At 38.1% G+C, this 5,152-nt stretch overlaps 1 non-coding gene across 1 annotated transcript; it reads right to left on the reverse strand.

Annotated features, from left to right (window-relative positions):
* Positions 1–4,107: 4,107 nt before the first annotated feature.
* Positions 4,108–4,214, reverse strand: LOC145027968 (small nucleolar RNA R71). The gene has a single exon (XR_013675728.1). It is a non-coding gene; the product is annotated as a small nucleolar RNA R71 (small nucleolar RNA).
* Positions 4,215–5,152: the final 938 nt, after the last annotated feature.

Genomic DNA, 5,152 nt, shown 5'->3' on the forward strand with positions numbered 1-5,152 from the left:
ATCATAGTTACCTTAATCTTGGTTGGGTCTACTAATATCCTATTCTGATTAACGAGGTGTCCCAGGAGTTGGACCTCTCATAACCAGAAATCACACTTGGAGAATTTGGCATATAGCCTCTTTGTCCTCAAAACTCCAAGAATCTCTCTAAGATGCTCCTTGTGCTGCTCATCGATAAACACGATCAATGATCGATCCAACATAGGCCTTCACACCTGGTTCATGAGGTCTATGAACGTCGTCGGTGCGTTGGTGAGCCCGAAAGGCATCACCACAAACTCGTAGTGCCAAAACGAGTCCTAAATGCCGTCTTCTGGATATCCTACTCGCAGACTCTCATCTGATGATATCCAGACCTCAAATCAATCTTGGAAAACTAACATGCCCGTGCAACTGATCGAGCAGATCGTCGATCCTCGGTAGTGGATAACGGTTTTTGACCGTCAGCTTGTAACGCCCATAGATTCGGGCTAGTCAATTAAGAAACAATAAGTGTAGAAAACGGATTTTTGATAGAAGATTATTTAGAATGAATAATCTTAAATAAGTTTTAGTGGTCATGACAAGGTTTCCGAATATATAAAGAATGTCAAAATCCGAGTTATAACGAAGAAGTTATGATCTGTCGAAGTTTCGCGACAGAACCGACACGACGCTGAAAATCTCCATAGGCTCCTTCATTATCACAGAAAATCTCCATAGGATCCTTTATGGCTTTCACAACTCCAAGGTCTCCAATGAATTTCTTCAACCGTATTGCCTCTTTTTACGCTTTGTTCACTGCTATGTACTCTGATTCGCACGTTGAAACAACTATGGTCTCTTGCTTGGAAATTTTCAAAGTCACTGCTCCTCCATTTAGGGTAAAGACCCAGCCCGACTGAGAACGATAGTTGTCTCGGTCGCTCAAAAAACCTGTGTCACTATACCCTCATACCTTTAAGTCATCACTCCCACCGAGGAATAGAAACCATTCCTTGGTCCTCCGAAGGTACTTAAGAATATTCGTGACTGTGGTCCAATGTGCTTTGACAGGGTTCCCTTGATATCTACAAACCATGCTCAAAGAGAAGGCCACATCAGGGTGAGTACAAGCCATTGCATACATGATTAAGCCAACTATGAAAGCTTAAGGTACTCGGCTCATGTCTGCTATCTCGACTTTGGTACTCGGGCTTTGAGTCTTACTTAACTTGGCATTACTTTGGATTGGTAAATCCCCATTCTTGGAATTCTCCATACTAAAACGTTTTAGTACCTTCTCCAATTATGTATTCTGACTAAGTCCTATTAGTCTTTTCCTCCTTTTTCTCACTATCCTTATTCCCAGAATATAGGCAGCCTCTCCGAGGTACTTCATAGCGAAACACTTCCCAAGCCAGACTTGACTTCCTACAGCATCGGGATGTCAATTCCTATGAGTAGTACGTCATTAACATACAATACGAGGAAGCTTACTATACTCCCACTATCTTTGACATATACACATGATTCATCCTCGCTTCGCAGAAAACCAAACGCTTTGACTTTCTCATCGAAACAAAGATTCCATTTGCGAGATGCTTGTTTCAGTCCATAGATGGACTTCTCAATCTTACACACTCTATTGGGGTTCTTCACATCGACAAAACCCTCTGGCTAATTCATGTAATCATCCTCAGCCAACTTTCCATTAAGGAAAGTGGTTTTAACATCCATCTGCCATATCTCATAGTCATGAAATGCAGTAATGGCTAGCATCACCCTAATAGACTTTATCTTCACAACTCTTGAGAAGGTCTCATCATAGTCAACTCCGGGAGTTTGAGTAAAGACCTTCGCAACCAATCGTACCTTATAAGTATGTACTGATATGGGCTTATTTAGTCATAGAAATCATTCATTATCTTATTAATTATTGTTGATTTTATATTATTTAATGGACAAAAGGTACTTAATTAGCATAATTTTCAATTTCAGCAATAAATGACATGCTCGGGTGAAAAAGGAAGAGGATTGAGAGATTGGATGCTTAAAGATTGAAGATTAAAGAAAGAAGTTGAAAAAAGAAGGAACTCGATGAGTTAATAGGACAAACTCGACGAGTTGGTTAGAGTATTCTCGATTTAAGGATGCCTTGCCATACACGCTGTATACGTGAATTATTGAAGAAACTCGTCGAGTTATTCTAAAAAACTCGACGAGTTGGATTGATTTTTGGTAACTATAAATAGATAACTTCTAGGCCCGAAAACCTAACTTTTGTTGGAGGCTAGCTACGACTTTTGAAGATCATAAGGGTTCTTGAAGCTGCTATTTTTGAGATTTCAACATAATAGATAATTTCAAAGAGAATCAAAGGCAAACAATCATTCTTCTTTTATTAATCTTTGTTTTGAACCATGTTTGAATCATTAGGTTTTGAAATTAGGTTATTATTTGCTGTAGATATAAGCTAAAAGCTTTTTACTTTTGTTTGGATGAGACAATCTTATGAAGATGGTTTACTTGAGTGGTTGAATTGATATTAATTTGGTTATTCATCTTGTTAAGCTTATTAAAGATCCTTATGTATTGATGATAAATGTTTTCAGTTAACAAATAAGTGATTGAGTTGCATAAATATCTTCTTGATTACTTGATTCATATAGTTTTATGAATATAAGATTGTAGGCCTAGTAATAGTGATTACGAAACTAGGTTTAACTAGAAAATGTGTAAATCAATGTGTGAGCATGTGTGATGAACAACTATACATTAGTTGATTGAACTGAACAAAATTGATTAACTATTGTTATAAGTCTTGCTTGATACGAACTGAACACTAGGAAACTTGTTAATTTAATCACTTGATCACTGTTTGAATTAACTTGTCTACTAAAGGATTGGTAATAATGAACATGAACCTAATCACATTAGGAATCGGTAACCATTGACATATTAATTCAATGCACTTGCCACGAAATCAACCATAGGAATAAGTGAATCGAATCTGAACAGAAGTATCTTTTATCATTGAATCTAGTTGTCCTTTCTTGTTCTTCTTAGTTGTTAATTGTCTTTGTTTGAGTTTTAAAGTGATTTTTTAAGTTTCTAGTCTTGCAAAACTAGAGAAAACCTCCCTCTTTTATTAATTTTTTTATTTAGATAATATTAGTATTAATTTTAGTTGTTACCGTTTCCTGTGTTTGGTACCCTACTTGATTGAACTAAACTACTATCGATAGGTACAATGCTTGCGTGTGTTTGTTTAAATTTGAGTTTGTTAGGATTAAAACTACTTCGTTTTACACGCATCAAGTTTTTGGCGCCGTTGCTGGGGAACAGTTCTAATAGTTCATTTTATTTGCTAGTATTATTGATCCTTTGTGTTAGATCTTTCTTGCATAAAGTTACCTGTTTTTTAGTTTATAATTTTCTGTTTTTTGTGTTTTTGCATTAAACTCGTCGAGTTTATTATTGAACTCGATGAGTTTCTTCTGTTTTCAGTTTCATTACTTCTTCGTTTTTGTTCGTTTTACGCTTGTTTTTTTTTTTGTTTTGTTTCAGGTTTTTATGACCCGAGTCTCTAGTTCTACACTAGTGCCACCCTTAGAAGATCCGGAGTTGATTATTCGCCAGAACAGGGGAAAAGTAATCGAAGAACCTAAGGATCTCAACAAAATCCGCAATGAGAAGATAGAAGGTCACGAATCCGACACACCCACGTTTGGTGAAGAAAGCAATTTCGAGCAAGAAGACAACATGGCCGGCATCGCCGACATACCAATAGGAGACTACAAGAAGCGCATAAGAGATGGTACCGGGTCGGGATTCGTGCAACCAGCAATCCCAACTACTGCCAACTTTTAGTTGAAGGTTCACATACTCGCACAACTAAAAGACATTCCATTATATGGAAAGGAGCACGAAGATGCTTATAAGCATATTGAAGAAGTTATAGACATTTCTGACTATTTCCACATGCCAAATGTGCGTCGTGATATTGTTTTGCTTCGGATGTTACCGGTTACATTCAAAGGATCCGCGAAGGAATGGTTGAAATCTTTACCCCCCGAATCCATTACAACATGGCAAAAGATGCGCGAAGAGTTCATTGACCAGTTTTGTCCACCTTCTAAGATTGCAAAATTGAAAAAAGCAATTGCTAACTTTGAGCAATTACCTGGAGAATCACTCTATGAGGCGTGGGAGAGATACAAGGGGTTGATAAGAAATTGCCCTCAAAACAACCTAAACGTGCAACAAGAGGTTTCCATCTTTTATAATGGTGTGAACGTCACAACTAGGAAATTACTCGATTCCCAAGGACCCCTCATGAAGAAAGCACCAGCCATCATTAAAACATTGGTAGAATAATTATCCAAACATTCAAGGGAGTACCATAATCCAAGGAACGATACAACTAGAGGCGTGTTTAACGCAGTTTCTGATGACATGGCGGCAATGATGGCCAAACTAGAAAGTATGGATCGTAGGATGACAAAAATGGACAAATCCATCCATGCCATTAGGGTGGGTTGTGACAATTGTAGCGGTCCCCATCTTACTAAGGATTGCGATCTTGATGAGAACGGAAATCGGAAGGCACAAGTTTGTTATTCAAGTGGCGATAGATTTAATGATGATTGGTGAAAGCCCAAGAAGGAGTGGCTCCCCTACAACGAGTACAGAAAGGCAAAGGAGGAGAAGTATAAGCAAAAGGCATGCAGACTTTATCAAAAAGAAGAACCAGTGCAAGAGAAGAAGACGGATCTTGAAGCTATGTTAGACCGATTTGTCAGTGCTTCCGAAAAAAGGCATGACGAGTCCAATCTGGCCATTAGAGATCAACAAAATATGATAAAGGAACACCAAACAATGATGATGAATCTAGAATCTCTTCTCCAAAATCAACAAGCTTTAATATTAAATATTGAAAAACAGCTCGGGCAACTTGCCAAACAATTCAACGAAAGAACACCGGGCGGACTCCCAAGCGATACAGAGAAAAATCCAAAGGGCGCACACATTAACATAGTGACAACAAGGAGTGGGAAGATAGTCACACCCCTGACTCTAATTCCAAGTAAAGATCCTAAGGAGGTACAAGAAAAGAATCAAGAAAATCCGGAATCACAAACAGTAGAAAAAACTCGTCGAGTTCTAGACAATAACTCGACGAGTTCCATGC

This window comes from Lactuca saligna, chromosome 1 (genome assembly GCF_052625555.1).
Source record: "Lactuca saligna cultivar CGN05327 chromosome 1, ASM5262555v1, whole genome shotgun sequence".
In the NCBI taxonomy this organism is placed as follows: Eukaryota; Viridiplantae; Streptophyta; class Magnoliopsida; order Asterales; family Asteraceae; genus Lactuca; species Lactuca saligna.